This window comes from Paroedura picta, chromosome 4, assembly GCF_049243985.1.
Source record: "Paroedura picta isolate Pp20150507F chromosome 4, Ppicta_v3.0, whole genome shotgun sequence".
In the NCBI taxonomy this organism is placed as follows: Eukaryota; Metazoa; Chordata; class Lepidosauria; order Squamata; family Gekkonidae; genus Paroedura; species Paroedura picta.
The window spans coordinates 71146849-71172569 of NC_135372.1; the positions used below are offsets into that span (position 1 = coordinate 71146849).

General features: G+C 40.6%; 1 protein-coding gene and 1 long non-coding RNA gene across 4 annotated transcripts in view; both read left to right on the top strand.

Moving 5' to 3' along the window:
• NEGR1 (neuronal growth regulator 1) overlaps positions 1-25721 on the top strand; it is a 719159-nt gene that overhangs the window by 154803 nt on the left and 538635 nt on the right. The window lies entirely within an intron of this gene.
• Positions 482-24944, top strand: LOC143835537 (uncharacterized). Its single transcript, XR_013230193.1, has 3 exons — positions 482-695; positions 22078-22171; positions 24283-24944. It is a non-coding gene; the product is annotated as an uncharacterized LOC143835537 (long non-coding RNA).

Here is a 25721-nt window from a genome sequence, read left to right on the forward strand (position 1 = left end):
AATGGCAAACCACCTCTGCTTCTAATTTGCCTTGGAAGCCCCTTGCTTCCATGTGACTTGATGACACATTACATACACACACATCATAATGGGCAGCTTTGAAGGTTATAGGTGACCATGCATTTACAAGTGTTGTAGTTTCAAATAATGGCTGTCTGGCTTGCAATCAATGCTGGAACTTTGTGGCTTGGTTAGTTAATAAAGACTGTAAACGTAGTCTGAGTAAAATTCAGGGGCTGGATAGGCTATGAGATACAAGTGATTTTTAAAATCTTGGACAGTGTTTGTTAAGTGCAAAGCTCCCCACCCCACCCTACCCTCATAAGGTCATAATGTGGAATGTGGTGTGATTTGAAACCCTAGTTTCTTGATTGGCACCTGCTTGTAGCTGATTTCTTATCTTTTCAGGGCCAGCTTACTGTCCTGGGTAATTAACTGCTGATGTGAAAAACCTGGGTGCTTGAGTTGAAACAGGGAAAGAGCAAGGAATGAGACCATATTATGGTAATTTCCTTCTAGTATAAGACCTGATTGGTCTCTGGATTGCCTGAATGGGGTAGACCAAAAAGTTAGATTTGGGTCTAAGTATTGTGAGACAGAAGCTAGCTTGGATTTTAATTGCCTTATGCCTATGAACTACTGCGGCTGTTTACAGACATTTTTGGATAGAGGCTTGCTTTCTGCATAGAACTAAGGCAAGTACCACCTGATACAAGCAAGATACAGTCAGGTTGTAAGTTACTTTTCTCTTGTTTTTGGTTTGCTTGTCTTGTGAATTATGTGCTGTAGTGCTTAAAAGTCATTAATTTACCTCCCCCCAATTCCCAAAATAGACTTTAATATTTTTTGACTAAGTCTCTTATTTAATTGCACTCTGGTTTTCTTCAGACCGCATAAACTAGACTAAGTCTCTGAATTATTTGCATACCCGACCTTATGAATCTGAGGTCTAGGGGGTCTACTCCACAGCAGCATTGGTCTTCAGCTAGAGGGATGGAAATCAAAATTGGACTGCTGTGGCAGGCTTATAACAATGGGAACAAGGACCATTTTTTACAAATATAAATAGAGCAACAGAAAGAACATAGCTAAGTGAATATCTTCGTAAAATAATGTAAAAAATGGCCCTAAAATGCAGGTTAAGTGCAAAGGTTGACAGATCTGAACAGTTAGAAATCCACTACAGCCAGAAATGATTTTCGATATGTGCTGAAGCTCTCAAAATGGAGAGGGGAATGGAGAGTGTTATTTAAATGGCAGAAGGAAGTGAAGGAGGAACAGACGTCTCAGTTGGCAGTATATGCAAAATAATGGTTGTCATCTGGCCATGTCCATTCTCTGGGCATCTCTGTTACAAGTGCCAGACTTCAGTGGGATCTTGCATCTTCAGTATTTGGCATTCAAAAAGAAAGAAATGCAACAGCAAAGTCACGAATATCTGTGGAAGCCATGGTTAGACCCACTTCTTATAAGCTAGTGCTTAGAGGAACATACCTTTTATTGTGGCAATGAAAATAGGAATCATCATCCATATAGCTGAGATGTTCTGCCAGGTCCCCCAGAACTCTGTTTGATCTGTTTTGTTCAACTGCTTTATATGGCCTAAACGTAATTTCCTTTTTCTGGTTTGTACTTTTATTGTTTTGTAACTTGCCTTGAGTAATAGCTGTAAATGAGAGAGCAGTATAAAAGTTTTAAAACGTACACAAATATGGAACTGAAACATTGAACAAATATTCAAGGCTGAACGTTCCTAGCCTTTTCACTACTGGTCGAGGCAATCACAATTTCTTGTTCACTTGTGGGACTTCCTATCATTAATATGGTAACATGTCCCATCCTATCACACATAAGAACAGAAGTTGATGCAGACTGATATTCTGTCAAGAACATGTGAACATATTCATATTTTATGAGAGATGAGAGAAGCTGCATCTCAGAGGAGCCTACTAACTGTATAGTCAAGTAAATCAATTTCTTCTTTGTTATTCACTTCTTGGCTATAAGTTTCAACAAAACTTAATATTTGGTAACAGTAGTTCTTTATGTCTCATGATACGATATGAAGAGAAAACTCTTCAGTAAATGCATCTACAAGAGCTTTGTAAAACAAACATACTTTTTTGTAGATAGAGTCAGGTGGGCAGCCATGCTGGTCTGAAGCTGCAGAACAAAGTTGGAGTCCAGTGGCTCCTTTAAGACCAACAAACTTTTTTTTTTCAAGGTATGAGCTTTCATGTGCATGCACGCTTCCTTGGATATAATGTATTTGTATTTTTGTTGTTGTTGGTCTTAAAGGTGCCACTGGACTCTAAATTTGTTCTACACTTTCTTGGGTAACTGTAGTTTAATTGTTCGGTCAATTGTGCTTGAAAAGATATAAGGATAAATAATGATAAAAAGTGCTTTTTTCAAGTACACCATTGTTATTTACCATGGTTACTGTGGTAAATGAAAGTAACAATTTTATTCATAGCACGTGCATACTTTTTGATTTTTCTACCCTTTTCTTTTCACTGGGTTTTCTTCAGTCAACCTAAAACCTGTTTAAAAAGTGTTGCCACTTTTTGAAGGCATACTGTTAAAACAATCACTTTTGGCATCATGGATGCCTGAAGAGTGGCATATGAAATACACAAGACCAGTTTTCTTTTTGTTGCATGATGATGTGTGATGCTGACAAATTTTCATTTTAAATATGCCATTTTCTGCAAAAATCCTCCTCCCACTAGGAAAGTGACTATTTTACTGTTCATAGTGAAATTTTCTTATAGCTGTTTGTATAGATTCACTGACTTGTGAGGGGTGTAGCCTCTGTGGAATTAACTTGACTGCTTTAAGAGCCTTAAGGCTCTTTTTCTTCATTGCTGAAATTTACATTTGAGAAAGGGCAGACTAATCAAGCTGGCCAGCAACTCATCCAACAGAAAGCATCCAAGAAAAAATATACAGGTCATCAACACATGGAAAGATTAGCTGAATCCAGGAGAATGGAAGAAGCTAGATATTTTGTATTGTGTGAGATGCCTGGGTTCTGTCTTGCACAAAACAGCGAGAAAGTGTCATGGTGCTGCACACATTAATTCATAAACTTAATCCTTAGTATAGTGAAACACTTTTTGTGACTTACAGAGAGCTACATTTGCAATTACTATCCACCAAAAGACCTACATTTATATCTATCTTTGGCAGGAGGCCTCACCCAAGGAAAACTTGCAACCTTCCTCTGGTGGCATACGGTTCAAGGTGAGAGCCATCTGCCAACCATAAGCCACACAGGGTAAGGACCTTTTCTGCTTTCTTGAAGCATGGAACATGTGCCAAATTGGAAAACAGTGCTCAGAAAAAACACCACTGGCATATCAAAGAACCATTTGAGTCAGTGCCTTAATCTTCATTAATAAGGGATTTTGAGATAAATATCTTACATTCTTGGTAAACACTATATGAAAGGATCCTTAGTTTTAGTTATTACATTTTATAAAGCACTAATAGATCTCTGTGGCAAAAATATAGAGATTGGGGTATTCCTTGAATGTCTTGCAACATGATGATATCAACTTGTTTTTATTTTGCCTAGAAATGTCATGGCATTATATGATGCTATTCCTGGCTGTCTCCAACTCCGGTTCTTGTCCCTTGCCAAGAAATGGCTTACAATCCTCTAGAGTTTTATCCAAGTTATGCTCTCACAACAGGACTTTCCTGTTCTCATCCACCTACTGCAGCCAAGTGTGCCCTCTGAAATATTACCCCTGAGGCTTAGGGGACTCCTTAGAATAGTAGTGGAAGAAACTTATGGGGAAGTGGTATCACCACACCTTTGCGTCCTTTCCTTTCTCACCTTTTCTGTCAATGTTCCCCCAATCTTTCTGCCCCATCCCTTATCTTTTAATCTTCCTTCATGCCTTTTCTCCCTTAACCTCTTCTGTCAGTCTCCCTTCTTCCCCTCAACCCCCTCTATTGCAATCCTCTCTCACCCCCTAATTTCTCCCTCACCTTTTCTATGTCAAACTCCCCCCTTACCTCCCCCTCATCCTTCACAGATCTGCAGTTTCAAGATCCTTAGGAACGTCCACACCAGCTGTGGCCTGATTGTCATCACCTGCACATCTACTCTGCATGTGTGTAGATGTGTTTGGTCTTAGGGGGAGGGGTATTTATCTATTTACATTATTTATAATCTGTCTTTGCCATTTGGATACAAGGTAGACTACACAGTGTAAGTCAATATAATCAACAGGATATGGCAGAGATATTGAACTCATTTGTTATGATGACCTGATCTGACAAATGTCACTTTGTTGGGCCATCTGTACCATAAAATGTAATGCCAAAGTTATAAAGGAAATCTAAGCTCCAGGTTGTCATATCCTCGCAGCAAGGCTCGATGTGCTGTGGGTGGAGTGCAGAGGAAAACCTGCATAGGTGAACTGGAGAGCTAGTGGTGCAACCTGGAAGGTGGGGAACCCTTTTGTTAGCCTACTCCCACCACCAATGTTGTGAACCCAGGCCTCAGAGTAGCTGCTGAGTGTTACAAGTTCCCCCTGTTCCCAAGCTACCACGGAAGGGGACTGGGGAGATAAGTTGAACTAACTTCCCATGACTATAGTAGGGGGGATGGTGGCCTGGGTGCTGAAAGCCACTGGCTTGTCTGCTGGGAAGCAGGCATCATGTGGGTGGCTCCAGGCCATGCATATATAACTAACGATTACTGGCATCACTAACTATATAACTAAAGATTACTGGCATCACCTCCTATGAGGCAGCAGCCACCTACAGCTGAAAGCCACTTGGTATTCTGTGGGAGAGGGAAACCTGGCTGCTAAGTTGTATGTTTATTGGCAGCCCCCAATGTGTGGAAGAAACTTCCAAAGCATAGCTACCCAATAGGGGGGCATGAATATGGAGGTGGTGCTGGCTGTCAGCAAGCGCCAACAGAAGATCATCTGCACCCTTTCTCCACATTCAAATGCCAATCCCCATGGCCAACTGGAATAACATCCCCAGAATGGCAAGCTAGGCAGAGTGGTGTGCAACCTCACCTTGGAATCCTGAGCTAGCATGAATGCACCTGCAGTGACCTTCCAACTTACCAATGAGGCTGCCATGGAACTGAAGGGGTTCTGCTGAACTGCTATAGATGAGGTTGTTCCACCACACTGAAGTCACAATCAAAGTTGCTCTGCCCTCCCCCAACAGCCTCCTGTTCCATTGTACCAGTCCTTGCAGGTCAGATAAGAGACATGGATGGTTTTGTTATGACCTTTGGGCCTTATATTTGATACCCCTACAATAGAACAATGCAATAGAGTCAGAAATCTAAAAACAGAACTGAAGCAAAGCATAAATATTAACATGATGCATTCAATTAAGGAAATTTACACATTAGGATTTTAATTGCAGCAAGCTAAGCACAGTAGTATGTACCACACTCCCTAATAATCTATCCAAGTAAGTTTCTGAATAATTTAGTACAGTGTGACTCTATTGCCTGTGTACAAAAGACCTTTTGAATAATTTAGTTATCTATAGTTTGTGGAAAGCCAGGAGAGTGGGAGCCTTCCTGATTTACTCAGACAGGCCATTCCACTAGATGGGGCCACAACGGAGAAGGCACATGTACAGGCAGTTGTTGATTTTCCTAATTTGCAGGTTGGCATCTGTAGAAGACTTTATTAAGATACGATCAGGTGTCATGGCAGTGCATAGGAGGAGAGGTGGTCTCTCAGTTATGACAGTCCAAGTCCGTGAAGGGTTTTTTATTTGATGGCCAGCTTGGCATAGTAGTTAAGAGCAGCAGTCTTTAATCAAGAGAGCCAGGTTTGATTCCCCTCTCCTCCACATGCAGCCAGCTTGGTGACCCTGGGCTAGTCACAATTCTCAGCACCCTCTCAGCTTTACCTATCTCACAGTGTGTCTGTTGTAGAGCGATGAAGGATAGGCAATTGGTAAGCTGATTTGAGGCTCCTTCGGGTAATTAAAAATAGGGTACTAAAAACAGCCCTCCTCTTCTTTTTCTCTTAAACTGAGCCCAGTAACTGATGGGTAGCCAAAGGACTGACTGTAGAATGGGAATAATATGTGTGCTTTATCTAGTTCCCAATAATAACTGAGCCATGATATTTTGCACCACATGGAGTTTGAGTTGATTTTCAGGGGAGAGCAATGTACAATGCATCACAATAGTCTTGTCCTGATGTTGCTCTCAATGGCACATTATGCACGGAGGGGAAGGTCCGCATTCGGGGTGGAATGGCACCACCTAAAATCACCGATAATGCACGGCACCGGCTGCAACTGGCCACAGATTTGGTGCATGCTGCCGAAAAAGCCGTGTTAGCAAAATGCGGAAGAAAGCGGAGCTTCTGGGCAACCAGGGCACAACCAGAAGCAGCGCCGGAGTCGCCGCATGCATAATCGGTTACTCTGGGTTTTGCCACCATTGCGTCCCATCCCATGCGTAAGCGGTTTGCTTCGCGTCTTCCCCCTCCGGGTTTTCCATGTAACCCAAAATCACCATTTTGGCGGCCATGCATACTAGGTCATTTGGATACAGGTGGCCAGACTATCTTTCTCAAGGTAAGGGACCATCATTCAGGCTAGGCTGAGTTGGGAGAAAGCCAGTGCATTTTTGGAAGTTCTAAGGTGCTTTTATTAACTGGGAGAGGGTTCCCCCAACTTTAGAAAAATATCTACTTTCTTTCAGTGTGGGCTTGATACATGTATCTAGGCTGACCCATACTTGGGAAATTGATACTTAGATATAAATATAGTTGAGCTACTTCAGAAAACAGTTTATTCCAGCCTTCTACTTTATTTAGTCGAAAAGAATAATGATGTCTTCATTTTGCTCAGGAAAGCCTTTAGAGGCAGTGCTAGTATCTTCTTCTGAGTGAAGGAGTTCTAGAGTGACTGTAAAGAAAGTCTGGACATGGGACCCAACAAGTCTCCCTTCAGATATGGCTGGTTCCTGAAGGAAGGCTTTGACCATTGATCTTAATACATTTTCCCTCTCCATATGAGGCCTTGGGAAAGAGAATGTTATCATAGCAGGCTCAACTGGGAGGTGACAGGGCATGATGACTATCAGGGTAAGGTGAGATAATAGAATAGGTTGCCTAGCAACCTATGTGATTGAAGCCCATACATTGTTGGGTGTGATCTAAAATGGTTAGGCATTTCCATATGTCTGGAAAATCTGCAGTATTTTGATGTCCATCTGTCCCTGTTGTGGTGATTGGGCAATTATCAATGGTTCAGTAGCATAAGAGATCACACAAATTGCAAATCAATTTTACCCCATCAACTGCAGACTGGTTGCTTTTTATTTTTATTTTTTCATTGAATTTTGAAGTTTGTCTCTGGGGAATTCCTAGGGCCATTTCGCACGGCTTCAAAATAGCACAATGGTTGCTAATTGAAAACGCTACTAATTTGGAATAACCCACGACGTCGTAGACAATCTGCAACACTCCTGAAACCGACCCACAAAAAGCGCTTCGTTGTAGCGCTTTCAGGGGAATCCCAAAAAGTGGATTCACCCTCCGGAAAGCGATACACTCCTGCAACCAATCTGCAACAATAGCGATAAAGACCTGTGCGTTAACATTGTTGCGGTTTCTTCAGAGTCCCTCCTCCTGAGCCTGTCCTCCAAACTTCCGGCGAAGCGATCGCCATTTTTTTTTCCCGAGCGAGTGGAGATCAACGCACCGGCGAGCCTCCGTTTAGCCAGTGAGGCTTCCCAGGCTGCAGTCCCTCCTCAGAGCTGTTTACAGTCACTAAGCACAAGAAGCCCGCAGAAGCCCTTTATTTTTCACACTGTTTCGGCTGAAAATCGCGCCCGTGAGGGGGGGGGGAGGGGGGATTTTTTTTTTCCACTCGGAGGCAGCGTGGCCACGATCAAATGACAGCTCAAACAGAGGCTTCCCGGCTTCAGTCCCTCCCCTTCAGTCACTAAGCACCCACATTTCACACATTCCATTCAGCCGAAAATCGGGCCCGTGAGAGGGGGGGGATTTTTTTTTTTCACTCGGAGGCAGCGTGTTAACGATCAAACGACAGCTCAAACACCCCAGGCAGCTGGATGGGTCTCTCCGTTGGCAAGGAATCTACCCAGATTCGTTACAATGGGTCTGTTTTTTTTTTTTTTTTTTAAAAACCTTCCTTAAAGGGAAAGGGGCTGTTTGGGAGCATGCTAACGGCTGCCCATTGGCTGCTTGACGGCCAGGGGCGGGACGAGCATGGCAATAGCGCTTCCTTTCTAGCGATTTCTGCCGAGACCGGAAGCCTGTGGGAAACGCTAAAAAACGCAACTGATTCCACTACAAAGGCAGGTATGCATAACGACGAATTCCACTATTTTAAATGGCGATTTTTCATTCAGTGACCAATTTGCAACAAAGATCCCCGTGCAAAAAGGCCCCTATTGTGTGTTAGTTTTGACCCTGTTTCTAGAATGCTGAGATAATAGAGAGAAACTGGGAGAGCAGAGCAGCAGGAAAGGGGGAGAGCAGTAAAGATAATGAATATATTGTTAGCCTACCTTTTTCTTTTCTTAGCAAGAAAATGTTTTAAAAATACACTTCCTGGTGAATATTTGAATCTCAAATTTATTCATTCTGAATAATATGTGATATTAGAATTCAGTGAGTAAAACTTCTACATATCATTTTTTTGGGTTTCTAGGCCGCAACTCAGATCATTCCTTTGGCAAAGATTTTCTTTCTTTCTTTCTTTCTTTCTTTCTTTCTTTCTTTCTTTCTTTCTTTCTTTCTTTCTTTCTTTCTTTCTTTCTTTCTTTCTTTTGGTGAAGTATATTGTGTTTTGGAATTATCAATAATTAATCTCCATTTTATGATGACTTGCTCAGTTGTTTGATATTTTATGTATACAAATCAAAACTTATTGCCTTAGAAAAGACTGTTTATACTATTTCTAATACAGATAGATACAAATGGGTAGCCGTGTTGTTCTGAAGTAGCACAATAAAATCAGAGTCCAGTAGCATTATTTCTAATAGTTTGATTTATTTAAAACTGAATCTTCAAAGTTCCTTTTTGTCTATATTAATAATACAGACAAACGTAAAATTGTCTTGTAACAAACATTTGTTTAAATTTTACAACATGATGTTAATAACCAGTCATTCATTCTTGGAAGACAAAATTGTGGTGTCTGGATATGGCTTTTGGAACTCAAGGAAGGACCCATTGCTGTTAAAGGGACAGAGTTCAAAAAGAAACATACAGTGAATTTAAGATATTATTGCATATATTATTCAGTGGCAATAAAATAATATTACCTTACCAAAGGGCCATGTTTGTGGCCTAGGAATGGAAGCAAATAGGGAAGGCCTTTCTTTGTTGGTTTTGAACCAGCCACATGGAGATACCATCAGGAGCACAAGGCTGGTCAGTTGCAGCGAGGTCAAGTTGGCCTGAGTGCGTGAAGCTCTGGGCATACCTGGAACCTAAAGTTCCCATACTGATCTTCTCCTTCCTTATTTATTCAGGCTGCTACTAGGCCTCACCTTTAATTGACTTGAGTGTTCCCTCCTACTCCCTCAATTTTTGTTGTTATGGGTTATGTTTTTGCTTACTTGGTTCTGTATATCTCTGCACTTTTTGTCACAATTTGGTTGGTCAGTCTGAGCATTGGGAGGGATTCTTTGGTAGGAAGCTATACCTGAGTACCAACCTCCCCTGCTTTAGAGACTCTGTTGAGGGGTCTAGGAGGTAGAACCATTCACTAGCATCTCCAGCTTCGGGGCTGTTGCCTGACAGTGGCTAATACCTATGTGGAATCTGGAGATTGCTACTGTATGTTTTTTCTTCCATTAAACAGACTGCAGGGTCAAGATTTATTTGGAGGACAGGTGGGTAGCCTGTTACAAGATCCATACTTACATTGCACCAATGCTCCTGTGGTTGTATACAATAAAGCTGTGGCCAAATTGTGCCCCCAAAATGGTTTGTTGGAAACTTTGACTCTTATCTCAAAATGCTCTGATGATGACGGTGTGTTTTGGCTGACATGTTTCTATATAAAAGTGCTGCTGTGAAAAAAAACTAAATACACTTCTGTGGTTGCATACATTTGATTATTTCCATTGGCAAACAAGAGTAAACATATGTGGCTAGGTCTGTCGTTTTCTGACATTACCAAACAGTGCTGAGAACATCCAGGTAAAGTAAGTCTTGATGCTGCCTCTAGCAGCTTTGATAAACTGAAGTTGCTGGAGAGAAGCCGACCTTTCTCCTCTACATTACTCAAAGTGGTAAAGAAACAGCTTTTTTGTGTGATCACACAAAAATGAAGTGTGAACCTAAGCAGCCACATGGGTAAGGAAGTTTGGGTGAGTTCTTGTCAGTAATCAGCATCTATTGGGAAGACACCAATTTAGTGGGACAATCTGTGCAGTTGGCTCTACTTTATGTGCATATGACTGCTTTATTCACATATACTGTATGGATATCACCGCAGTGTATGTGATCTGATCCTTAGTCTGATTGAATTTGAATGCAAATGCTCTTCATTTAGAATTGAGAATAGTTCAGGATGAGTTTATTTAGGGAGAGAATTACAGTATTTGCTGGCATATAAGACTACTTTCCCCCCCTGAAAAACATGCCTCCAAGTGGGGGGGGTCGTCCTATACGCCGGGTGCACTTCAGTTGGGATAGACATAGCTGCCCATAGTACTGTAATGTAATGTAACAAACTCTATATTTTGAGTGGAATCTTTTCACTCTGTCCCCAGAATATTTACCTATCCTCTTGGGCACTGTCTCCCATTAGTGGATGAAGAACATTTTATTTTATCTGGTGGTCCCACCCTGATGCTCCCTTCCTGTCCTTTTTTAATTTCTGTTTTCCTTTGCTTTTATATATGTATTTTAGTTTTAATTTTAATTTTTTTAAAAATATAATGTTTTCTTTTTTAGTTTTTAGATACCTTGGCGAATAAGGTAGCCCTGATTGAACAGAAAAATGGGATACAAATTTTGTTAATAAAATAAATAATACATTGGGTCATATTCCAATATCAGTGAATGGCATCAACACAGTTTATTCACATGCTGACCTCTTCTTCATGATTAATAGCTTCCAGGTTTGTGAAAGTTTGAGTCAAATTACAGAGTGCTATGATGTGCTGGGCTCCTGACTCTGGCAGAGTGGTAATCAGTTACGGCAGCCAGCTGGAGTTCCAAGCTGAACTGGTCGCAGGAACTGAGTCAAAGCCAAAAAGTTCCAGGCAAGCAGGTGGAGCAAATGCAGAAATGTATTCTGAAAGTTCAGTTTTCAGGGAATGTCCAGGGAGACTTGCAACTCAGGAGACTGGCAGAAATCAGGCACAAGGGGTGTCAGCATTGTGGCTAGATGCATAATTGCTTCCATACTGGCTTGGACTCCCAGCTGTACTTCAGTAAGTGTCTTCTGCTGGCTCAGTCCTCATTCTGAGAAGAAACCAATTACAGACTAAAAGCCATGTCTTCTGTCTTTTGCTTGTCAACTCCCTCCAAAGATGTTGCTTGCAATGACCTGCAGCTGTCTTGGATTAGCCTGATGAGATACAGCTGGTCTTTAGAGGGACTCACAGTCGGTCTGAGGAGCTTCTGCAGGCACTCCTAGCTCAGGGTCCCAAGCAGCTTGCTCTTCAGCTGGCCTTGAGCTGTTAGGTTGTTGTGTTTCTGCCTGCCTGAGCCACCTGCTCTTCAAGCTTTTTCCTATTGGGGATCTGCCTAGCTCAGTTCACCTATTGAGGATTCCCCACTGGCCTGAGGCTGGCTCATGATACATGATGTTGGAATGCAGGAATGTAGGCAAGATTAGGTTTGCCTTTGCCCCACATTTTGGATTTTAAACTACAATTTTGTCCTACTTTAGAATGATCTGAGTGGAGGAAACAAGCTATAATTTGCTCAGATTCTACCATTTTTGCACTATTGTAAATTGAAATTTGAAGGTTTCCCAAAACAGGATTTGTATTTTGATTGGGGGGAGTATCATATTCAGTTCTCTTTGATGCAAATAAAAAACCTATTATTGTTGTTGTTATTATTATTAATAATTTATTTACCCTTGATATACATGCCATTAAAAAAAAATAGGCTCAACTGTAATATTGAGTCTTTTGGATCCCCCCCCCCCTTAAGGGCCTCATTTTTACACTTGTCTCACAGAAAAAAATATGTAAGAGCCATGGACATATTAAGCCAATATATTCTGGCTAAGTCTCTGGAATTCTCTTCATAGCAGTGAACCGTACATGCAAAGAAAGGATTTTGGATAAGTGGACAGTGACACTTTCACATTCTCGTTGTCTGGATCACTGCCTGCTGAAATTGAATCTGAGTGGTTGAACACATCTCTGCTTTTAACTGTGATATGGAACTGTGCTTGCAGGGGAAAGTGTGCTATAAAATTCTTCCAGACAAAGATGCTTTACTCTCTCTCCCAGTGGCCAGCAGTAACCTAGTATAGTATGAAAAAGATTGGCTTTCCTCTGGTGCCTGACCACCTTTCATTCCTCATTGCCTTTCCAATCACTATCATTTTTGTTTTCTTTCCATTGATTTATAGCTGATCTTTTGCTGGTTGAACTCATCTGGTTGATTTGGTATTTATCCTTAAAATGCCTTGAGTAGGCTATCATTAGCAAAAGTCACAATCTATTTAATTATATTTTACTGGATATAAAATGCCAACGCTGACTACATTTTCTTGCTTTGACTCATTAAAAATAGTTTAGGAGAGTGCATTTTGAGCTCTTTAGAAGAAGCATAATAAAGGACTGTTATTTAGGGAAATATCTGTTATGAAATAGTTGCAGAAAGCATAGGCAAAAACGGTTGTGTATAAAATGTCGGATAGCTAGTCTTTTGAATGCGTAACACAACATAGCCATGCTATCTGCCCTTCATAGAACAAGTATATAAGTTCCCTCAGATACAGAAAAATGCTAAACACACCCTTCTAAACCCAGTGAATTACTGAATTACTATTATAAGTGGCAAAAATTGTGCTGTAAAATGTACTTCTACAAAATAGATGAAGTTTTCACCACCTGAATTCTACCTCTAAATTAAAAATTCATAATGACAAAATTGAATTTATAAACCTAAATGCATATTAAAATATGTCACACTATAGCTGTGCCCCCTGTAGGTCAGCACCTTGATCCACCCCAACCCCACACACAGGATGAGTCAGAGCCAGAGACATTGCTTATACCCTCTATGGACCACCAAAATTCATTGCAGATGGAATCCCAGTTAAAGATGGTTAGAAGGAGGGATCGGGAAGCCGTTCCTTCACACTCCCCATGGTATTCCCTGATGAGTCCTCTGACCTACTGGTGCCTTCCCCCTCACTGTCACTGCTCACCAGTTCTCACCACCAGCCCTCCACAACAGAGTTATTTTACTCTTAGTTGGGCAGGGTGGCCTGTCCTGTACCTTCAGTCCAGATTCTTGCACCATCTGTTCAGCCTGGAGAAAAGAAGGTTGAGAGGGGACATGATAGCCCTCTTTAAGTATTTGAAATGTTGTCACTTGGAGGAGGGCAGGATGCTGTTTCTGTTGGCTGCAGAGGACACGCAGTAATGGGTCTAAACTTCAAGTATAACGATATAGGCTAGATATCAGGAAAAAAAATTTTCACAGTCAGAATAGTTCAGCAGTGGAATAGGCTGCCTAAGGAGGTGGTGAGCTCCCCCTCACTGGCAGTCTTCAAGCAAAGGTTAGATACACACTTTTCTTGGATGCTTTAGGATGGTTAGGGCTGATCCTGCGTTGAGCAGGGGGTTGGACTAGATGGCCTGTATGGCCCCTTCCAACTCTATGATTCTATTTTCTGCCTTCTTTGCTCGTTGATTTTTGCTCCTTTTGGTCTCCCTCAACACACCTGTCTCTCTCTTCCTCACATTCCCTACCAACCCCTTCTGTCTCTCTCTTGCCTCCTCTTATCCTTCCCATCCATTCCAGTCCCATCCACCAATCAGCCTGGACTGAAGTTATGTTAACCTGAGCCGCCCTGCCCTCCTGTATCCCCACACCATCACCATGCATTCCTGGCCTGCTCCTGAGCCATTCCCAGACCCTGGCATCATTCCCAGACCCTGGTGCCTCACTTCCTGCTTCCAGCCACACCAGGAATTATGAGTTCTCCCTTGAGGGATGGGCTGGACCTGGCTCTTGGCCAGCTGCTCCTGGCTTGCTGGCTGTCTTGAGGCCCATGGCTCAGAAGGAGGCCAGCAGCAACCCACTGCAGTGGCTCACTAACCCTAACCCTAAGGACAGGGACCTCAGAATAGTACAATTCCATGGAGTTGACACTTAAAACATCCATTTTTTCCAGGGGAACTTACCTTCATAGACTGAAGATGTACTGTAGTTCCAAGGGATCCCCAGATCCCACCTGGAGCTTGCCATCCCTAACTCATCTACAATACAGAAACAACAATGATCAAGACTTGTTCATTTGTTTTTATGTTGCATTACCTGGGTTCACATTTCCCTGAATCCTAGATATATTAACGTTTGAGTGGACCTTCCAGAATGTTTCTCTAAATCCTATCTAAGTTGATTGTTGATTTGAGGTTGTACCAACTTTTACTTCAGTTTCCGCATTAAAATCCACCTTTCCAGACATAGTCCCCAATTGCTCGCTAACTTACCATGCATTTGGGAAATTCTCAGTTACAGCGATTTCATCTGTCAAGGCAGATTCTAATTTGGAACAGAAGAACAAAATACAAGCTGGTGATGGCTGAACATTCTATTTATTAGTCTGTTCCAAAATGTAGGACTATAGCCAAAACAAGTCCCAGAGAATATAAACTTGTTTTCAACAAAAAGTGTCTTCATCAGTGATTCTGCAGAATAAAAATAGTAATATTCAGCATAATACATCTCATTATGGCAAACACATTAAAATTATACAGTTCCCACTCACCTTGGTGTAACCATGTACAGAAAATTGACCTCAGCTATACTCACAATATTCAAAAACAAACATGTTATTGTTATATCCAGTTATAAAACATAATATTGTCATAATCAAAACATCAACAATATGTACATATATCATATATTATCAATCCTTACCTAATAAGGTCCAATGGACCCACAAGGATTCTTCAGCTGTAAATTACATGGGGATCTGGAGGCAAAAATACCTACAATGTTGGTCCCAAAGGTTTCAAATTCTAATGATATGCTCCATTTACTCAATTAAAATGACAAACATTTTACAAAAAACAAGTAAATTCCATTGATTGATTGTGACCACTAGGTGTCAGTGCCCCAAAGAAAATATCAGCTGTGATTTGTACCTTAAGAGGCTCTGCATGATATTTGTCTTTGAATGTGCAAGGTCCCCTCAGATATTCCAAACTCCAAAACCTAAGATCTTCAGGCTTATGATGATATTCCACAAAATGAGCCATCAAAGGAGCTTCAAAAATACCATTTCTGATTTTGGAATGGTGTTCTAAAATACTTACTTTTAATAGATGCGTTGAAATTTCCACATGAAACAATTTACATGGACAAGATATAGAATAAATTGTGTTTTTGTGTTACAATTTATGGAATACTTGATATGTAACTTTAAATCACTCCTAGGTGTTCAAAAGTTTTTATTTCCAACATATACTTGCATGCTTGACAACCATCACATTTAAAATAGCCTAAAGGTCCTGTGAACTCTCATCCTTGGGTTGGGTTATTAATTCCATTATATTTTTCCCCTGTACAGGCAAATAAAGATTTTTGTTCACACCCTTTAATGTGAGACACTGGGTGGCAATGTCATAATATTATATTTCTAATCAAATGTTCCTATGGTGAGAATTCTAATGAACAAACTATTCTCTGAGGTGACATTTTCTCCCTATATTTTAACAGAGATATTCTGGGAATGCTAGCAGTTCTTCTCTTCACACATGAAATAATGCTGGCAGGATAACTACGTTCTTTTAAAGTGCTAGTCAACCCCCGACTTGCTCACTCATAATCACAAAGGCATTGATCCTTTTATGCCTGAGAAATTGTCTAAATGGGAGGTTCTCCCTCAAGTGTCTGGTATGGTATGATGAATAATATAAAAGGGTATTGTAGTCCATAGGTTTCTTAAAAGAGGTGACTGTTTACCATCCTGATCTTCAAATTTTATGGAATCATGAATTGAATTTGTGCAAACTGCAAAGTCATTGATCTTCAATACATTATTAAAGATTTTTTTAAAAAATCATCTAAAAATCGAGTGTAGAACAAAACCACCTGTAGAAAGTCAGGGTTGAAGTTTTGTAAACAGTTAGATTGAGCAGAAACTGTCTGTCTGAGAATATATCTGCTCACAAACCAACATGAACTTCAATGAACAATATCAAAGTAAGTGGAATGTTTGTACTGGTTGCTCTGCCATAAATTTGACTTTGACTGTATCCACACTAGCAATGTCATACAGATTTGCATTTTTAAAGGGCTGACTTTTTACGTCCATTTCTGCATAAAAATCTGCCTTTCCAGGTGCAGTCCCAAATTGGCCTCTAACTTACGATGCATTTGGGGAAATCTCAGTTACAATGATTTCATCTATCAAGGCGGACTATAATTTGGGGCTTTGCTTGTGCCTGCCATTGAATCATTTGTTCATGCCTCTTTCTTTATAACTATCTGCCCTCCCACTCCCTTCCTCCCATTTCCTCTGTCCCTTCCAAAAACCCTGCCTTCTAAAAAAGAGGGGTGATTGTATTATAACACTGTTATTAAGTGTGTGTGTGTGTGTGTATGTGTATATGTATGTGTATATATATATATATGTGTGTATATATATATGTGTATATATATATATGTGTGTATATATATATATATATATATATATATATATATATATATACATACATACATACATACATACACACACACACACACACATATATATATAAAGCAATCTAGCAAAGGAGCATTGTAATGTGATAACCAAGGGTTTTAAAAAAATTACATTAAGTTCACTTTGGGGGCAAAGGGGGGGAGGTGATCCAAGGTGCAGAATGGTGGAATTAAGGAGCACAACAAAAACAAACATGTAAGCAGGCACCATTTTGCAAAGAAAAAAAAAGGGGGGAAGGGAGCAAAGCATGATGGGGGGCGCTATCTCTGTCACACTTAGACGCAGAAAGAATATTGCAAATCTCAGCCTGGGAAATGAGGGAGGAAAGCTCAAATAGGAAAAGAGTAGGGCTGACTTGCAACATCCAAAGAAAATCCAAAGCGAGGCTAAGACAAGGTATGTCTTTTAATGTGGAAATTAACTTTGTGAAGCGCGAACTGGCAAAAATTCATCATGGGCTGAGTTGTGCCCATCCCTAACTAACTATATACAGGTACTTTATTGCTGAGCTGTTTATTCTACTCAATAGAGCTACAAATACAATAATTTATCTTGGTCTAGTCACTTACTGCTGCTTAGTGTTCTTTGCTGCCAGTATAATGTAAATATGTGTGGCAAATCTAACTTCCATCCCCTATTATTGTCATCTATATTGTCATCTGTGGCATTTTAGTTGTTGCCACACATAGAAAAAATATTTTTGTCCTGAATGTCTGCTAGATTCCTACTTCCATTGTATAGAAATGTTCCTGATTTTACCTATGACAGGTGGGAGGATTTCTGTTTTCATCTTCCTTTTGTCTTGAAATACAGATTTATTGCATTCCTCAGTATCACTTAATATCAATTAACTGACACCCTTCAAGCACTCAGGATGTCTCAGAATGTGTTTTCTCTTATGCTTCATTTTCTTAGGGTCAACTAGACCAGAAGTCATCCCTAGGTTCCACCTGGGGGAAGCACCACCATTTTAAAGAGTGCTTTCTAGCTAGGAACTCATTTAAACTGTGTCATGGAGACCTGAATCTGGTGGGAACCACTGCAGCACAAGGGAACAGGGGTGTCCTGCCTCCCTTTCAGAGCAATTTTTCCAAACTGAAATGACATGACAGGTCCTGAGGGCCAATAATATTTTCCACCATGCTGTTTTGTGTCAGAAAAAAACTGTTTCAAGTTGGCCTCCCTGGAACAGTTTAAAGATATTCACTAGACTAGATGAGTTCTTTAACGTTTGCCTAACTGAGACCTCAGCAGCCTAGTCATGTAGCACAAATGAGCCCCACATGTGTAAGCTATATCCTTTTGTGATCTGAAATATCACTTTTCTGATTGTTCCAGATCATAAGGATGGGTACTACATGGATTTACAATCCAGCAAGGCATTTAGGCTGGGTGTGAAGTCAGTGCCATTAGTACTCAGCACCATGTATGACCTTAAAGGTTAACACCAAAACCTTAAACTTGATCTAGAATTCAACTGGAAGCCAGTGCAACTGCCAAAGAGCCAGTGGAAGATGGGTCCTCCACAGTGAGGATCTGGGGAGCCATATTCTGGACCAGTTGCAATTTCCAGAGCAAAGATAAGGGAAGGGCCATGTAGAGTGTGTTACAGTAATCCGGCCTAGAGGTGACCATTGCATGGATCATGGTGGCCAGGTGGTCTATGGCCAGATAGCTTAGCTTAGCAAACGTGATAAAATGCTAGCTGAGCTACTGTCATGATCTGAGCCTGTCAATAAGGCATCCAGAGCCACTCCCAAACTCCTGGCCAACTGAGCACCTGTGGGCTGCATACCACCCAGGTTGGGAAGGCATGGTTCCTGGTCTGATCCTTTCTCACTCAGCCAGAGAACCTCTGTTTTTGAGGGGTTAAGCTTCAGGTGACTCTGAAGAAACCATTCCATCATGGCCTCTCGGAATCTGGCCAAAAAACTAGGGTGGGGTACTCAACCGTCTGTTCATCAGGAGATAGAGCTGGGTGTCATCCGCATATTGGTAACACCCAGGCCTAAAACTCTGAACCAGAGGAAGCACATGAAGATATTAAATAACCTTGGGGAGATAATCTCCCCAAGTGGAACTCCATATTGGAGTCTGCATCAGCACTGCTGATTCTCCCCAATTGCTACCCTCTGTCCTTGCTCTTGGAAAAAGGAGATCAGGAACTGTAAGCATGTCCCTTATATCCCCACATCAACAAGGTGGCGATCCAGAAGCTCATTATCAACTATTTTGAAAAAGCCAAGCAGAACCTTTATAGGAGTCATGGGATATAATTAAAGGTTCATTATTGAGTTCAGTTCCAATGCAGCTCTAACAAGGTACACTGGACACTGGAATGCCAAACCACCTTTGATCATCTCAAACAGTTATAGTCCTCAGAGCTATTATTGAAGTGCCCTGATTGTATTGTACCTGGCTTTCTCAACCAGAAACCCTGTGGTGTCTAGATGGCCCTGGAGGGGTTTCCTGAGCCAGCTTGGTGTAGTGGTTAGGAGTGTGGAGCCAGGTTGGATCCCGCTCTCCCCTACGTGCAACCAGCTGGGTGACCTTGGACTCCCCACAGCACTGATGAAGCTGTTCTGACCGAACAGTAATATCAGGGCTCTCTCAGCCTCATCTACCTCACAGGTTGTCTGTTGTGGGGAAAGGAAAAGGAAGGCAAATGTAAGCTGCTTTGAGACTCCTTTGACTAGAGAAAAGCAGCATATAAGAACCAACTCTTCTTCTTCGGAATGGATGGGAATTAATTAATTTTTAATACATTTTTAAATTTGTTAAACATTTATCAAGTGATATGGCCATATGGTCATGTTGACCTCCCCCCCTCCCAAAATGGGCAATGATGTGCCTGGAGGGGTTGGTAATGGGGGACGGGGAGCATGTACACAGCTATGCTTCCTATCCACTTTCTGCAGAAATGCACCATTTCTGTTCTTGAAGCCTGGAGAATGTTTCAGCGGTTTCTCAATGGTAAAAAGGTTAAGAAAGGCTGCTCTACGCAGATGCTTCCAATATTGAGATTGGGACCTTGGTAAGCCAAATTGGGGAGGATAGAATCCAACATCCTGTATGAAGAAAAAGAATTGGTTTTTATACTTGGCTTTTCACTACTTGAAGGAGTCTCAACGCTGTTTACAATCTTCTTCCTACCCCCCCCCCCCCCTAACAAACACCCTGCGAGGTAGGTGGGACTGAGAGCCCTGACATTACTGCTTTGTGAAAACAGCATTATTGGGACAGTAACAAGCCCAAAGCCACTCATCTGGTTGCATGTAGAGGAGCAGGGTATCAAACCTGACTTGCCAGATTAGAAGCCACTGCTCTTAACCACTACACCATGCTGGCTCTCTGGCTATCTTAGTAGGAAGTCTCTGTTTTTGAAAGAGAATGTTTGGCAATTGCATGGGTTGTAGGGAAGCTAAAAGTACCCTTATGGAGGTAGAAAGTCACATTCTGTACTGACCATTCCCCATTGTTTTGATTAAACAAAGTAAAAATTACCAACACCAAATTAATCAGATGATATCTGCAATTACAAGATTTTAGCTTCAACATTGTACATATAAAAAGGAAGGAAAATGTTATTGCTGATACACACCCCAGAACTACTTAAAGGTGCAGGTTATCAAAATCTTTTGAATTGTGTGTGTATGTTATATAAGAAGTTTGACATACTAGGATTTTCCAATATGTAAAATGTAAACAGATGTTTCACCAAAGGCACAGGAAAGACTTGAGAGAACCTCCTCTGAAGCAATAAAAAAAGGTTGGACATGTATTTGTCAATGAGTCTGTCAAGGGTTAATGCCTAACCACTGAACCTGATAACCTTTGAAAAACAGGCTGTTCAAATGGAATTCTGTTCAAAGAGTCCACTAAGCAATGGCAGCTGGAATTGGCAGTTGAAGAAGAGACAGTTAAGCCCTGACTGTGAACTGGGAAGGAGGGAAAGTGAGTGAGTGGATCATGGAGAATTTCCATTCAAGGCAAAAATGATAATACCTTCTAGTAAAGAATAGTGATCCCTGCCCAGTTAAGAAGGGAAATAGTTTTTAGTGAAGAGGAATCATCCCTGGTCTGTGTATGAAGAAGGATTTGGGGATCTTGGTTGAATGTTGCTGCATTCTAATCTTTGTGTCAGTGAAACCCAGATATCTCTGCTTGATGAAGCAGGAAATCAAAATAATATCCTCATTCCTAAAAATTTTAAAGACTTTGTAGAATAGCAGAAACCCTTACTTGCTGGCAAGAAATTATCTGGTAATTGTGTGAATGCCTCAGTTTTATTATGTGTTTACCTCATATATCCTACCCCTGATTCCAACTGACATTTTCTGCTCAATTTTTTAATTAACTTTATTTTGAACTTATGTGTCTCTCATGTGTCATTTCTAAAGCAGAAAATAAGGTGATTTTGTCTCTCCCCTGAGTTCCCTGGGATGGGGATGGATAGATGGATATAAGAGAAAGTGACTGGGTTTGACAGTGTTAGACAAACAAATCAGAAGAAAGGGCTGCTCGGCAAGAAAGAAGTCAGGGGGAAATCCTGCATGTGAAGGAGGTGAAAAGCCAAGATTGCCATATTGGAAGAAGAAGAAAAGTTGGTTTTTATATGCCACCTTTTCTCTACCAGAAGTAGTCTCAAATCAGCTTATAATCGCCCTCCTTTTCCACTCCCCACAACAGACACCCTGTAGGTAGCCCTGATATTACTGCTCAGTCAGAACAGCTTCATCAGTGCTGTGGTGAGCCCAAGTTCACCCAGCTGGCTGTATGTGAAGGAGGAGCAGGAAATCAAACCTGGCTCACCAAATTAGAAGTTCACATTCCTAACCACAACACCAAGCAGGCTTGAAGAACTCTCTTGAGATTTGGCTGGCCCTTTCTCCCCTCGCCCCCTTTGCCTTGCCACCCAAGAAAAGAGGCTACTGATTCTATTGATTAATATGATGGACACTTGATAAAATGACATGTTTTCCAGGTTCATAAAGTGACTTGCAACATAATGTTGTGTTTTTGTTGTTATAATTCTCTGTATTTATCATTCACATTTTCATTCTAGTTAGTTAAATGACTTCTAATGCATTAGGGAGATGCCTCATTAACAGTCAACTTTTGTGGGTGAGTGAAATTTGTTGCAATTGATTTTTGAAAATATTTTCTTCTGGGATTTAGGCTGAAAGTGAGATCTCAGAATGAGGAACAGGCCCAGGGAATGGGCTTGGGAGAGCAATAAGGAGGCGTGGAAACAAAACTGACTCTACTGAAGGTGAGGACAAAGTTGGTGTCATTCCATCTCAAGAAGAGAACTGACAGAATTTTTAATTGCAATGACTATAATACAGTTGTCAAAGAGACTGGCCATGTCAGGGTTACTCATGTTTTTCTGGGGTTGTCAGCTTTTGATTCATTTTCCATTTTGGTGGTCTCTGACACTATGATTGTCAACAATAATTTGGTACTGGCCTCATGACCATTGTCATTGTATTTTATCTTTCACTCTTGAGTCACTTCTCTCAATTACTATGGATGGCTTTTCATAGTCCAGCTCATGCTAGCAAATGATTGATATGCTTCTTCACTGATTTCTTTATTTCGCCTAAAAACTGGATTACAGTACTTAAATTTATATTTCACTCTTGGACCGTTTTCTTGAGTTTTTTTTATTTTGAGTGTTATTGAAACCTGCTAATTTTCTTTTTGTTAAGGCAAACTTTTATCAATTAGCTATAGGTGATGCTGAAAAGGATCATGGTTTACTATTAATAAAAGTTCTGTATCCAATGGCTGAATAGTATTAACATCTTTTTGAAAGCAGAAAGTAGAGGAAGTTCCAGTTTCACTATTGTAGGATTTTGGCACTGTATTTTCATGTTCACATTAATTTCATACATTTTAATTTTTTTCTGGTTTTAATTGTAATAAATAGGTAAAACTACAAAATCTGTATCCGGTCCTAGTATTGATGCTGCTTAGATTCTGAGATCTGATGAAATTGGGATATACCATGTTGCTGTCCTTCCCATGTGGCTTCTGTAGTTGAGCAAAACCAATACCTCTCCTGCTAGCCTTGCAGCCTGGTTGCCTCCTGATTTTTCATAGCACTTGTGTAGGGAGATATGAATAGCCAGGTATGCAGCTATTAGGGTTGCCATCCTTCAGGCTGTGGCTGGAGATCTCTCAGAGTTACAACTGATCTCCAGGCTAAATAAATTACTGTAAGTTCAGAGCCCTGAGAAGAATTCAGTTCCCAATTGGAAAGAATACTTTCATGTGAGAGAGGAGGGCCAGAAGAGTCATGCATGAGTCATGTATTGCCTGCCAGCCTGACTGAGTTTAAATCCATCCAGGGTTGGATTGAGGCAGGACTGCTGTGTGCAGTTCAGCTTCCTCTTCCTCTGGTTGGAACCTGATAAAAAGGCAGGCCCAGAAATGACTGGAAAGGAAGCTGGCCAGGAAAGGGCTTAAGTGCAGACAGCTCATATAAAGGAGACACAGAGACAGCTCTCAAGGAGGAGAACATGAGGGCACGCAGCTGACACAAAAGTCAGTAGAACTGCTCCCAGAATGAGTGGGGACCAGCAGCAAAGCTCCCCTAAACCTAGGGAAAGGAGTGCAGATGTAAATTAAACAGACAGTACTCTTTAGCTGTGTGTAAGGAAGGTTAAGTAAAGGGCTCACAGCAGCTGGTGATGTGTAACAGGTGCCCCTCTCTTTGAGGTGCCCCTCCCCTTGAGATGACTTAGGATGCCTTAAGTAAAAAGATAGACATTTGTGACAATTTAAAAAGGCTGAAAAGATCTCCAAAATGTTAGTAGAAATTAAGTAATATATCTCCATACAGTAAAAAATATTTTTCAGTGTACATCAGAGGATCATGCTTAGAATTACATCGAACTCATCTTGCAGTGTATGTACTACTGTAACTGGTTAACACACTTATACAAAGAAGGCAAATATCTAGATGTGGAACATTGCTTCTCTTCTGCATTGCAATGCAAGGAAAAATGCAGGTTGCAGGTTGCAGTGTCTGGGCAGCAGAAATGTTTTGGGACTGCAGAGAGATATTACTATATTCATATTTTAATTATATTTTGTCTTTGTTTGACTATTCAAATGTACTTGTGCTTATTCTTAATTTACTGTGTTTTTTGTTGTATGTTGGAGAGTTGTGAAAAATCATATCCCAAGAATATTTATTGATAGAAGGCTGTCCTTTATGACACATAGAAGGCTGACCTTTATGGCTGGTTCATAATGCTTGTTCCTCACTTGACTGCATTGTATCAGGTACTGTTTTCAGATGATCAGTGTATATATGGAAAGCAGATATATGCCTTTTTTTGTCACATGAACACATGAATCTGCCTTTTACTGCAGCAGTCCATCATCAGAGTGGCAGTGACTCTACAGGGTATTGGGTGGAGGTCTTTCACATCACCTCCTATCCAGGACTTTTAACTGGAGATGCTGGCGACTAAACATGGGTCTTTCTGCAAGCCAAGCAGATGCTGGACCACAGAGTCATGGCCCTCTTAAGCTTCCTGAGGTAGATTACAGCAAGATCAAAATTAAGTCTTCTAACCTGCATGCCAACAGAAATTTTGTATTTCATCATACCACTTGAGGGATGTCTTTGAATGTTCAGTTGATGTGGTCAGTTTTTTTTGTGTGTCTTTTTTTTTGTGCATGTGTGCATATATGCATATATGCATCTTCATCCAATATTCAGATATCACCTGATTAAATAATTTGCATTGACTTAATGATAAGAAACTGTATCTGGGTCCTCTGCAGCCTTAGCCGGGTGCAAGCAGTATTAATTATAATGAAGTAGTAAATGCAAGAAAAAATATTACATAGTTGATTTTTCCTGTCTGCTTATTTTTATAATAAAAGCATATTTTTTGAATTATTTAATGACATACAATCAGTGTTCAGCCAAGGTTATTGCTATATGTTGATCTTGACTTTTTTCCTGTGTTTCTATTGAGAAAAGCAAATCTAATTCTGCACACAGTTTATAAATGGATCTAATACAGCAGGGATTGTTTTTTGAATAAAGTTACTATTCCAAATAAATAAAAATTGGACACAGTGGTGATACTGCTGATTACTACAGGTCGTGGGAAATGAATCATGATTGGAAGTAGCATAACAATTTAAATATTTGCCAGTTTCTATAATGAACTAAACATACTGTTACAGCAGACATTTTGAATAAAGGTTTTTAGAAAAAATATAAATAGGACCTCAAGCCTCAGCAAAAATCAATTTAATATGAAATCTACTTTAACAACTACAAATATAAAAGAAACCAAATGGATTGAAAAGAGAATATCACCACCTGCCAGAAATGACATTTCCCAGTGTTAACACTAATAGGATAGTGCTTAACAGGATTACCAGAGCTCGTAGAACATAATTTGGTTTATTATTCATGTTAATAGTGAAAAGAAACTGCTAGTGCTATTTTTTTTTGGGGGGGGGGGAGACTTGCCTGAACAAGTAATTGTACTTGACTAAGCCATTCTTTCCTCCTTTGAATACCTTAAGAAAAACTATAATCATATATGGTTTGTAAGCTACAACTCTTTCTATTTATTTCTGTCACATCAATAACAGATGCAACTGGTTTAATCCGTATCTCACCCTGAAGTTGGATGACAGGATCTTATTTGGAAGTAACGCAAGTCCTCTCTAGATAAAACCTTTGTGGTTTTACCAGAGAGTTTCAGATAATTCCTAGGAAGGCCTGACTTCACTTCCAAGTTTTCCCAGAAATGAAATAAAAATATTGACCAATGCCCCTCCCATAT